This window comes from Lepidochelys kempii, chromosome 3, assembly GCF_965140285.1.
Source record: "Lepidochelys kempii isolate rLepKem1 chromosome 3, rLepKem1.hap1, whole genome shotgun sequence".
NCBI lineage: Eukaryota > Metazoa > Chordata > Testudines > Cheloniidae > Lepidochelys > Lepidochelys kempii.
The window spans coordinates 200,281,498-200,294,708 of record NC_136382.1 but is presented as its reverse complement, the minus strand read 5'-3'; the positions used below and the strand labels follow the sequence as shown (position 1 = coordinate 200,294,708).

General features: G+C 40.1%; 1 long non-coding RNA gene across 2 annotated transcripts in view; it reads left to right on the top strand.

Annotated features, from left to right (window-relative positions):
• LOC144929040 (uncharacterized) overlaps nt 1-12,712 on the top strand; it is a 41,710-nt gene extending 28,998 nt beyond the window's left edge. For both annotated transcript variants that reach the window (XR_013635522.1, XR_012158328.1), the window contains 3 exons: nt 274-509; nt 9,579-9,761; nt 11,423-12,712. This is a non-coding gene — a long non-coding RNA (uncharacterized LOC144929040). The remainder of the gene's footprint in view (nt 1-273; nt 510-9,578; nt 9,762-11,422) is intronic.
• Nucleotides 12,713-13,211: the final 499 nt, after the last annotated feature.

Sequence of the window (13,211 nt, the reverse complement as noted above, 5' to 3'; positions counted from 1 at the left end):
GAATCCTGAAATTAATCACTTTTCTTAGCCCTGGAGAGAAAGACAGTTTGGCTGAGTCCTGAGGTCAGTAAGACTGTTAAAGAGCCTGGGAGCATTTATTTGGAGGGAGGAAGCATGCCAGTTGTCATTATTTAAAAGGGGTGGTCCTTGTTTTATTTTGTTTTTTTAGAGTAAATTATCTTTGACTTAAACACTGTATGCCTCCAAATATCTGTGTCCTCTGTATGGCACTAAAGTGTGTGTCTGTCCCCCCCTCCCATTCTCTATTTATAGCTTTCAGATGCTACGTATGCATTAGTCATGACAATCGCTAATTTATCTTGGAAAACTCATGGAAGACGGGAGAGATTCCAGAGGATTGGAAGAGGACAAATAGAGTGCCAACCTATAAAAAGGGGAATAAGCACAACCTGGAGAATTACAGACCAATCAGCTTAACTTCAGTACCTGGAAAGATAATGGAGCAAATAATCAAGCAATCAATTTGCAAATGCCTAGAAGATAATAAGGTGATAAGTAACAGTCAGCATTGATTGTCAATAGTGTCAGCATTGATTGAATTGGTGTCAAACCAACCAAATAGCTTTCTTTGACAAGGTAACAAGCCTTGCGGATGGGGGGAAGTGGTAGATATGGTACATGTTGACTTTAGTAAGGCTTTTGATACTGTCTTGCATGACCTTCTCATAAACAAACTAGGCAGATATAACCTATATGAAACTACTATAAGGTGGGTGCATAACTGGTTGGAAAACTGCTCGCAGAGAGTAATGATCAGTAGTTCACAGTCAAGCTGGAAGGGCATATTCAGTGGGGTCCTGCAGAGATCGGTCCTTGGTCCAGTTCTGTTCAATACCTTCATCAGTGATTTAGATAATGGAATAGAGAGTACACACTTAAAAAGTTTGCAGATGATACCAAGTTGGGAGGAGTTGCAAGTGCTTTGGAGGATAGGATTAAAATTCAAAATGATCTGGACAAACGATCTGAAGTAAATAGGAAAATATTCAATAATGACAAATGCAAAGTCCTCCACTGGAGGTTATAGTACATCACAAGCTAAATCTGAGTCAACAATGTAACGCTGTTGCAAAAAAAGCATTCTGGGATGTATTAGCAGGAGTGTTCTAAGCAAGACATGAGAAGTAATTCTACTCGGTGCTGATTAGGCCTCAACTGGAGTATTGTGTCCAGTTCTGGGTGCCACATTTCAGGAAAGATGTGGAGAAATTGCAGAAAGTCCAGAGGAGAGTAACAAAAATGATTAAAGGTCTAGAAAAGTGACCTATGAAGAAAGATTGAAAAAATTGGGTTTGTTTAGTCTGGAGAAGAGAAGACTGAGTGGGCACATAACTGTCTTCAAGTACATAAAAGATTATTACAAGGAGGAGGCTGGAAAATTGTTCTTGTTAATCTCTGAGGATAGGGCAAGAAACAATGGGATTAAATTTCTGCAAGAGTGGTTTAGGCTGGACATTAGGAAAAACTTCCTGTCAGGGTAGTTAAGCCCTGGAGCAAACAGCCTATGGCAGTTGTGGTATCTCCATCAATGGAGGTTTTAAAGAACAGATTAGAGAAACACGTGTCAGGAATGGTGTAGTTATTACTCAGTCCTGTTGTGAGTTCAAGGAACTGGACTCGATGACCTATTGAGGTCCTTTGGAGTCCTACACCGCTATGGTTGTATCACAGCTGATTTACACCAGCAGAGGTTGGTGCATAGGGTGAAATTTCTTGATGTGCACCACTGAAGTCCAGCATCACCACTTAATCTCTCCAAATAGGCCTTATTTATTATTTGTGTTTCCATACCGCCTAGGAACCCGAGTCATGGATCAGGAACCAGCTGGGTTAGACACTGTACAAACATTGAACAAAATGACAGTTCCTGCCCCAAAGAGTTACAATCTAAGTAGAAAACAAGAGACCACAGATGGATACAGAGTGGAACACAAGGAAACAATAAGACAATATTTCAGAAAATATTTTCAGAAAGCTTTTGACAAGGTCCCACACCAAAGACTCATAAGCAGTCATGGGAGAATAAGGAAGGTTCTCTTATGGATCAGTAACTGGTTTAAAAGGTAGGAAACAAAAAGTAGGATACATGGTCAGTTTCCAGAATGGAGAGAGGTAAATAGCTGGGTTCCCCAATCATCTGTCCTGGGACGTCTACTGTTCAATATATTCATAAATGATCTGGAAAAGGGGATGAACAGTGAGGTGGCAAAACTTGCAGACAATACTCAAGATAGTTAAGTCCAAAGATGACAGCAAAGAGTTACAAAGGGACCTCAGAAAACTGGCAGATGAAATTCAGTGTTGAAAAGTGCAAAGTAGTGCACACTGGAAACATAATCCTAACTATACCTACAAAGTGATGGGGTCTAAATTAGCTGTTACCACTCACGAAAGAGATCTTGGAGTGATCATGGATAGTCTATGAAAATATCTGCTCAATGTGTAGCGACAGACAAAAAATCTAACAGTATGTTAGGCAGCATTAGAAAGGGAATAGGTAATAGCAGAGAAAATATCATAATGTCACTATATAAATCCATGGTACACCAACACCTTGAATAGTTCATGCAGTTCTCAAAAAGATATTAGAACTGGAAGAGATACAGAGAAGGGCAACAAAAATGAATAGGGGTATGGAACAGCTTCCATATGAGGGAAGAATAAAAAGGCAGGGACTGATCAGCTTAGAAAAGAAATGAAAAAAAGAAAAAATCATGAATAGTATGCAGAAAGTGAATAGGGAAGTGTTATTTACCCCCTTTTTCATAGTACAACAACTGGGGTCACCCAAGGAAACCAATAGGCAGCAGACTTAAAACAAACAAAAGGAACTACTTCACACAATGCACAGTCAATCTGTGGAACTCATTGCCAGGGGATGTTGTGAAGGACTAAAGTATAACTGGATTCAAAAAAGAATTACATAAGTTCATGGAGAATAGGTCCATCAATGGCTATTAGCCAGCATGGTCAGGGATGCAACCCTATCCACTGGATGTCCCTAAACCTCTGACTGCTAGATGCTGGGAGTGGGTGACTGGGGATTGATCACTCGATAATTGCCCTGTTCTGTTCATCCCCTCTGAAATGTCTCGCACTGGCCACTGGACCATTAGTCTGACCCAGTATGGCCACTCTTATGTTCTTATTATCAGTCACTATGATAAGCACCAGCAAGTTAACTATTGAAGATCATAGAATCATAGAAATGTCGGGCTGGAAGGAACCTCAAAATCATCAGGTCCAGCCCCCTTGCACTGAGGAAGGCCCAAGAAAATCCCTTTGGCGAAAGGACATCACACAAAAACAACAACAGAGCCAGCCCTCCCAATCTCTTCAAGAGCTCACAAAATATCGAATCCTTCTTTTCAGGACACATAAGTCAGTCACACAAAGAACATTCGTTGTTTTAACTTATTCTTGTGGAGATGTTCATTCCTGCGATTAGGAGATGTACCGTAATAGTTTTCTCTTGTCTTCTTTCAACTCTGCTAAATAAGTCTGTCGGTCATACTAAAGCTTTGCAAATCTAATAACCTTTCCCTTGCAATTCTTCTCCTCTGACATACACTATTCGGTGTTTAGATGGGATGTGGAATCTGATTATAAACTTTTGCTGAGTTTTAAATCTCTCTTGGTAGAGATGGATCATTTTAACTTCTGGTCACAATTGTAAGTTCTTGGGCGAGATGTCAAGAGGGCATTTATTTTTCCATTAGAGCCATGGTAGAGGCAGTATTCTGCATAGTTCAAGTATAGATAATTATATTCTACATGACTTTAGGCCTGACTCAAAGCCCACTGGGGTCAATGAAGAGTTTTTCCATTGACTTCAATGGACATGGGATCCCCAAATTAACTTGCAGTTTTGAATATGATACTTCTACTATTCTCCCCCAAATAGTTGTAGTGTTGCTGTGTCATATTAAACAGCTGCAGCATTTCATTAGTGTGTACAGTGATTCTTTTCCTTATGATGGACCTGGCCCTACCATCAACCTGGCTTCAGCTCCTGCCACTGCCTTCAGTGGGAGATCTGAGGACAAACAACGACAGGACTGGAGCCGCTTCTTAAAGTGCTTTGCGGTCCTTGGGGATGAAAAGTAGCACGTAGTTGTGAGGTATTATCATTAATCATTTATATTACTGTTATGGTGCTAATACAGCCCTGGGAGAAGTCCTAAACTCAGTACACACAATGACAAGTAGAAAGCCATGTTTTAACTCTCTTAATGACTTTTGTTGGCTCTCTTAATGACTACCCATGCGTCTCTGGACCCTTCCAGATGTCGAGCCTGGATGCTTATGAATACCTGAGGGTTGTGGTGGATTGGGTGATCAGTGAGGCGGATATGGGTGTGAACCCAGCCAATAGGGGCAATCTCTGCCAAGATCTGAGCCCTCTTCCAAACTCTCATTAGGGCTCGACATTATGCTGGCTGGGACTCCTCATTGAGGAAAGCCTCTGGATAGTAAGTCCAACTGCTACCTCCTCGTGCTGAGAGATGGTAACTGGCTTGGATAACCGGGGGGATTGCGGAGGATGAATCCCCATCCCTTTTGAGGTGGGGATTGGGGTGGGCAGCCCCAACAAATCTGTTACCCTGGTAAGGGTAGTTTCCCCCTGGCAAGGGTAGCCTCCCCCATGTATGGGTTGAATCCCCCTGGTAAGGGTTAGTTTCCCCCTAGTAAGCATTATATCTTTTAATTATGGAAAAAAGAAATTTTTATTTACATACCGGATTGACGCTGGACCAGGTAAACAACGCCCCTGCTGCTGGCTTTGATGCCCCATCCAGAAGTGTTAAATATATTAGGGGAGTAATTAGGGTCGCTGGACCTATGGATAAGATGTTTTTTAATGAGTGGATTTCTCATGAGTCTAAGAAGAGGGAATTTTCTCTATTGAAAATGAGAAGGGAGTTGAGGAAATTGATTTAATAGGTGAGGATGTTTTATCATTTCTACCTATGGTTTTTTCTAATAACACTTTTAATAATTTAGATATGGACAATTTTAATCCTGGTTTTGAGTATTTAAATGCATTTGAAGATCCGTATTTTAAAGAATCTGGGCATTTTAATACTAATTTAACTAATTTAACTACTGTTTTTAACAATATAGATATAGATAATTTAACAAATTTACCAAATTTATTAAATAGTAACTCATGGAAAGACAGTTTTTTTATCTAGAATATCCCATCGATTGTTTTAATTGTCCAATTTGCCCGCAGATTTTAGCAACATTTGGAAAATGGGCAAAACACATTAATGTTGTACATAAAAGCAAGGCCATAAGAGTGGTCTGCAAAAAGTGTGGAAAGTCCTCTCAATTCCACAATATAGCATGCCACTACCCCAAATGCGTGCCCAAGGAGGTGGATACCCTGGTGAAGGGCTATACCTTCTCAAGTTGTAGGATGGCTTTTCATATTAAATCGGGCTTAAGCCAGCATTGTAGAGATAGACACCCCGCTATTAGAAATGAACAGAGAAAAGAGAACATAACAGCTAAGAGTAAGGCCAGAGAGTCAATTTGTTCTCGATCTCAATGGATCATGAGATTGAGCTGCTTATTCGATTGGAGACCAAATATCTAGGAAAAAGGAATATTAATAAGTGTATTGAAAGCAAATTAAAAACAAAGACCAACAAACAAATTTCTGATAAAAGCTGTGAATTGGCTAAGAGAAAGATCAAGAAAGATAGAGATATTGATGAAGCAGGAGAGGTAGATAGGGTTGAAGAGAATATACTGGAAGTTCCGCCCCCGAGAGAAAGAATTTTGCCACTAAAGGAGCATCCATATGTGGACAAGATGGGGAAGGTATGTAGGCACGGGAGACAAAGTAGGAAAGCTGGAGAAATATTGAATAGCTTAGAGGAGATCGAAATTTTATTGAAGGAAAATCAGACTAAATCATTTGGATGGGCAATGGTGGAGAAGGTGTGTAATTCGTTGATAGAGATAGATATTAGTAGATGTGAGGAACAACAGGAGATGGATAATAATAATAGAAAAGGGAATAGAGGGGTGGGTGATAGAAAGAGACAGTCTAACTCTATTCGGAGATATGCCACTAAGAAGGCTAGGTACAAATTTTACCAACAGTTATTTGTTAAGGATAAAAGAAGATTAGCACGTATTATCATGGGGGAACCAGATAGGGCTAAATGTAATATTCCCCTTAAAGATATTGAGTCATACTATGTAGATATATTAGAAAAGATTGGACATGGAAGTACTGTAGGATGGCCCCCGGCCACAGAGAGAGCAGATAATGATTTATTAATGAGTCCTATTTCTGTGGATGAAATTAGGGAGGCCCTGAGAGAAATTCACAAAGATAGTGCCCCTGGCCCAGATAAAAGTACAGTAAACAATTTATGTGATATTTTTAATCTGGATTCCTTAATTCTCATGAGAATTTTTAATATATGGTCTTTAAATAGTCAGGTCCCTGATGTTTTTAAAGAAAATAGAACAATTTTAATTCCTAAAACATGAATTAAGGAAGAATTAAAGAAAGTATCCTCCTGGAGGCCATTAACAATAGGTTCTATGTAGATACAACTGTATACGAAAATTTTAGCTAAAAGATTAATGACTGCAGTCAAAATCTGCAATAGATGAAAAGGTTTTATCTCCGCTCCTGGATGTGAAGAGAATATCTCAATTTTAAACAATTCAATAAAGGGGGCAAAGCGAAATGGAGAGGAATTAGCTATTGTATTTGTGGATTTGGCAAAGGCATTTGATTCGGTGGGACATGGACATATTACGTCCAGCCTGAGAAGGTTTGGGATAGATGAGCACTTTATAGAAATTATAGGGGACCTCTATGATAATTGCACCACAAGGGTTTGGATGGGTGAAAAGAGCACTGCATCTATTTTAATTAGGAGTGGGGTTAAGCAAGGAGACCCTTTATCTCCTATTTTATTCAATATTGCCATGGATCCTTTATTAACTAGGTTGGAAACAGAGGGCTCTGGGTTTTACGTTCAAGGAAATAGTGTCATGTCGTTGGCATTTGCCGACGACATGGCAATTTTAAGTGGGTTGTATCAAGGGATGGTCAAAAATCTAGCAATTTTAGAATGTTTCTGTAGAAATACTAATCTTTGGGTTAATGTGAAAAAAACTAAGGGATTTCACATACTCGCAAAATACAAAACTGATGTGATTAATCCCAAGGATAATTGGAGACAGGGTACTGAAATTATTGATTATGTACAGCCAGGAGAATTCGAAAAGTATTTGGGTGCAAGGATAGATCCTTAGATAGGGATTGGAGGATTGTCTCTTAAGGACAAATTGATTGAACGGAGCAAGAACTTAAGCAAGGCTCCTCTTAAACCAGTCCAAAAACCGAGGATTTTACAAACATATATTTTACCAAGGCTATTTTATAATTTACTTTTAATTGAGCCTCCTTTTTATCTTTTACATGAGTTGGATGTTTTAGTTAGGAAAATAGTAAAACAGATTTTACATCTCCCACAATGTACCGCCGATGGATTATTTTATGCAAGGGGAAGAGATGGAGGACTTGCAGATAAGCATGTTGGGTATTTGTGCACTAAATATGGTTAATGCAAGTGGAGAAGACATATTGTATCTAAAGATAATTGGATAGATTTATCCTATCTATATGCTGGAGAAAATCTAGTAGATAAAATATTGGTTCTTGGTGCAGAAATGGAGGGAGGAGGAATTTTTAGATGGTGTGGGTTGAGGTGTCAGGGGGTAGATATTAAGTATTTTAAGAACGATGTAATTTGTAATTCAATTTTGAAAATATCTTGTATGGTTAGATCCTCCTCACTAATTGACATATTACAACTTAGGGCCAATGTTTACCCTACAAGACAAACGTTGGAAAGAGGTAGAGAAGGATTAAAGGCCTCCTGTAGATGGTGTGGTAAGGTTAGAGACAATACCACACATACCGGGACAATGTTTTAAAACTAAAGAGGCTAGGATAAGAAGACATAATAGGGTAGTTTTCACAGTAGTAGATAAAGTGTGTAAATTGGGGTGGAAATCAATTGTAGAACCTCACCTAAGAACTAAAGAAGGAAATTTGAGAAAGCCAGATATTGTTTTTTTAAAAGGACATATTGCGGTGGTGGTAGATGTCACAATTTGCTGGGAGGATAATGCCGATAGTCTGGAGAAAGTCCACAAAGAGAAAGTCACCTATTACCTCGAATTGGAGGAAGATATTAAGAAACTAATGGGAGGTACAAACGTCCACTTCTTTGGTCTCATTGTTGGGGCTTGTGGCAAATGGAGAGAAGGAAATGATGATCTTTTAAAAATCTTAGGAATTGAGAGAGGTAAAAATTTTAAGGAAAATATTTGTAGACTCGTTGTATATACCACTGCAGATATGATGACTATGTTCAGTGTCAAGTAGAGATCTTGGAGCTCCATTCCATGTATCTCACTATTACTAAATGTAAGCTATTTTTTCCATATTTTAAATGTATGGATTATCAGTTATCAATACCTTTATATCCATTGCTATTGATTTATCCGTCCTTTCAGATAGTGGTTTTAAGTCATTAATAAATACTTATAAATCTGGATTTATATTGTATTTTAAGTTATTCTTTTTACTGGACTTCGATGTGGACTGGCTGCTTATAGTAACTAGGAAAGGGCAGGTAATCACGCCTGTACATAAATAGCAGGAAAATTGTGAACCCCTAAAAAACAGAGAGAGCCAAACAGCAAGAGAGCTGGTGTGTTCTTTTTGAGATGTTGCCTTAGTTTTCTATATTCCTTTTTAATTCCCATGCCTTTTTCTTCATGTCTGGAGTTTGTGGCTATACACAAAATACTGAAGTGCATCTAGATTCTTTCCCCAATGAGGATTTAAATGTCTCCCTAAAACGGTTTCACTCTACACTCTGCTCCCTCTCTTATGTATTCATATTCTTGTGCCCAGATTTTTCCCTTGTGCTTGATTCAAATTGATGTCTTATGTGAACTAGCATGTGAAATCAATAGAAGTTTCCATTCAAAGCCTCAATACTTCTGAGGATCTGGGCCCATGTGCTTTCATGAGCTAAAGCAGTCTATGAAAATTATTCCACAGGAAACATCAGGAACTGAAAATCAAGTAATTATTTTATTATTAACATTTTGAAAACTTAAATCAAACAGTGTGATTTAGTTGCAGTTCGTTGTCTTGAAGTGCCAGTTGTCTTTCTGCTCTGAGATTTAATCAAATAGACTTTGAACATTAAAAAAAAAAAAAAACTGCATGCCAGTGTGGTTAATATCAAAACATAGATCTGTTAGGCACATATCAGTCACTTATTTTTGGCTAAGATATCATAGGATCTTCTAGTTATTTCAGTCACCCTGAAAGCCTGATGGAAGGACTAAAAGTTTCTTCAAATGCCCTTTCTTGTTTATGCTTCTCTTTAACTCCACCTGCCCAATTATGGGACACACAATGAGAGAAAGCAGGATACAGTATCTTCAGACACCAGAGGAATGCAGACAGCTTTAACCAATAATTACTTTAATTTGTATTTCAGTAGCACCTAAAGACTCCAGTTGAGATATGGCTTCCGTTGTGCGAGGCTTTGTACAAATGCCTAGTGAGAGAGAAAGAGTCCTGTGGCACCTGTTCTGTTCTAGGCCCGGGAGGCCTGCCAGGGGTGCTCCGAAAAAGCGAGGCTCAAACGCAGCAAAGCGGCGAATTGTTGGCTTTATTGAAGGTAAGTGACACACCCGCAACGGGGACTCCAAGCATTGCTGTCACAGAGGCGGAGAGCCCAGCGCTCCGGAGCAATGCGTGGGACGGCGTCCAACGAAGGGGAGGAAAGCAGGCATTAATATACACTTAACATTATCAGCTCATGTATAATTACTAAGGGGTTGTGCTCCTTTACTGGCAAGGGGCCACACGAGGGCCAGTTGAGGACTGGTTTCGACCAGTTCCTCATGTCCGACACTGACCGATAGTAACCGTCTGCACGAGAAAGTGTTCTTCCCTAGCTAGGCCGTCACAGAGTCTTCCGCAGTCCCTTACAGCACCTTATAGACTAACAGACATATTGGAGCATGAGCTTTCGTGGGTGAATACCCACTTCGTTGGATGAAGTGGGTATTCACCCACGAAAGCTCATGCTCCAATACATCTGTTAGTCTATGAGGTGCCACAGGACTCTTTGCCACTTTTACAGATCTAGACTAACACAGCTACCCCTCTGATGCTTAATAAGAGAGAGATTCTCTGCCCTGAAGAGCTTACAATCAAAATAGATGACAAAGACTAGGAGGGGAAATAGAGGCACAGAGATAAGAAGTCATTTGCCAAAGGTCAGAGAGAAGGTCAATAGCAGAGCCAGAAACCAGAACCCACTTCTTGTGTGTCCCAATCCAGTGCCCTATCCATTGATTGCAATGTAGATGATGTGATGAGAAGTTCATAGATAAAGAGGAGAGGACCCAAGAGAAAGTTGAAGAGTACGAGAGAAACATATAAAAAAAAAAGGAGAGAGGAGGGTTAAGGTTGTTGAGAAGGAGCAAAAGAGGAAAAAAGGTGCACAGGAGGGCAGGAATTCAGCTGCTAGCATCCAGGATTATGAGAGTTAAATCTTTTCAAGACACAAGAGGATGACGTATAAATGACTTGACTGGAAGTGCCGATTTTGCTCTGAACAGCAGCAGCGAGCATGGAATCAGTAGGACCTGCAGAGAAGGGGGCGGAGCAGCAGAGAAAATAGGAAGCACAGATTTCAAAAGTATAAAAGGTCTGCTCCTCCTCTCCTTTACGCCAGTGTAAATTAGTAGTACCTCCACTGAAATCACTGGAGTTACACTGGTGTAAAACTGAAGTCAGAGGAGAATAAGACTCTACTGTGTTTTGGCAGGACTAAGGTTCTCCGAGGATGACATTAGACATACTGAACCATCTCCTTCAACTAGTATCATTGAGGTTAATATTTTTGCCTCAGCCTGTGACATGTAGCTCTCAACACACACACACAAATATAAGGAGTACTTGTGGCAGCTTAGAGACTAACCAATTTATTTGAGCATGAGCTTTCATGAGCTACAGCTCACTTCATCGGATGCATCGGAAGCTTATGCTCAAATAAATTGGTTAGTCTGTAAGGTGCCACAAGTACTCCTTTTCTTTTTGCGAATACAGACTAACACGGCTGCTACTCTGAAACCTATTGTTAAATTTATTCACCTAAATTTGGTAATTTGAGATTATGTACTATATGTATCTTATGACTTTTAAGCCAAACTTTGTATTTGTGAATAGCCTAAGTACTATACCCAGATGTACAGACACTCGTTCCTTAACCTGTGTATTATATAATTTTAACATTAGCTTCAACAAAAATTGTAAATCTGTTCTTACCAGTTTAATTACTGAGGCAGAACACTGCACCTACTGGAAGCCTCGACTTGCTATCCTGAAGAAGACTACTGTTTGAAGATGAAATCTATTACTGCTGTTTCAAAAGAAGATCTTCATGCTGTTTTGGAGACTCCAGGACAGACCTACAAGACGGCAACAGATTGAGCAATTCCACAGAATTCTTCAACCGCTGCTTTGACTACTGCTGCTCCATGGAACACCCATCGGGAAACAGCCTCTAAGAAGACCCTCAGCGCTTCCAGGATGTTGTAGATGAGCAGCACTGATGGGAAAAGTGACTTTTCCTTGAAAAAAAAAACCCCGTGGAGATGCTGCTGCAGGGAGATCTTGCACCTCGAGGATGACCTTTGGGACATCACAGCCAGGATAAACGTCATCTCATCTGCTCTTCAACAGAAGGATGCTACATGGAGAACTTCACCTGATTTGCTGACTTGAGGTTCATCCACAGGGCCTGGCTCAACTGTGTCCCGCTGAACAGAGCCGTCCGCCTTGGGAATTGGGACAAGCAATGCAGGAAGTGCGGCTATGCCAACGAGACGCTACCCCATGTCTTGTGTAATTGCAAGTCCCATTCTACAGCCTGGCAGCTGCACCACAACACCATCTAGAATCCCCTACTCTGAGCCATCCCGCCACTCATAGGGAAGATGGCCATGAACTCCGCCATCCCCGGAATGGACAGCCAACTGCGACTGGATGTCATCACCACCAACCAGAGGATCATCATGATGGACATCACAGTTCCCTTTGAAAACAGGACCCCGGCCTTCTGTGACTCCCCATCTCGAAAGCCGGAGAAATACCTCCCCTCTGGCTGACACCTTGAGAGCTAGGGGTTACCAGGTTCAAACTCATGCACTGATCATCAGATCCCTGGGCACATGGCACCCCAGTAACGAGCAAGTATTGCAAAAATGTGGAATTGGTCAGCGCTACACTTGGCTGATGTGGCAACTCATGGTGTCGGACATCATCAGGTGGTCGAGGGATATCTACCTAGAACACATTGCTGGACATCGGCAATACCAGGAGAGATAAGCTGGAGTGCCAATGAGAAGCAAAATTGGAAAGTAACTGAAATACTTCTCTGATGAATAATATCTACTAAGGGACAACCTATCCTAAATGCTCAATTACTAAGGGACAATCTGCACTCATTGCTATATTTGCTTTCCACAACCAACTCTCTGTATAACTTTTCCATGAGTGATGTACCCGAATATTTAGGATACTAATATCTAAATTGTATCATTAAATTTATTAATCTTATTTGGGTTGCTGATTACGTACTGTGTGTATTGTATTACTTTTAAACCAATCTTTGTACTTTTGGAAAATTTAAGCACTGTACCCAGATGTACAGACACTCTTTTCTTAACTTAGGTATTAATTAATTTTAACATTAGCTCGAATACAATTTTTAACTCTGTTATATCCGTTGTACAAATGAGGAAACTGTGGCACAAATAGGAGACGTGACTTACCAATGACTCACTGATAGCACTAGCATAACAGCTAGGGTACCTTTTTCCCTGCTCTAACCTCTGGCAAACAAAGCCTTTGTTGTAAAGAATGTCGAACATAGAAATACTGTATCTTCCCAAACCTGAGGCTAGCCAGGAATTGAATCTGGGCTGAGGTATGAACTGAGCCTGCAGCAACATTGCAACTTAACCTTATATTCAGATTCATTTACAGAATGGAGCTAGTTTAGCTAAATTACAGTGGCAGCTTTTATTTATTTATTTATTTATTTATTAATTTTCAT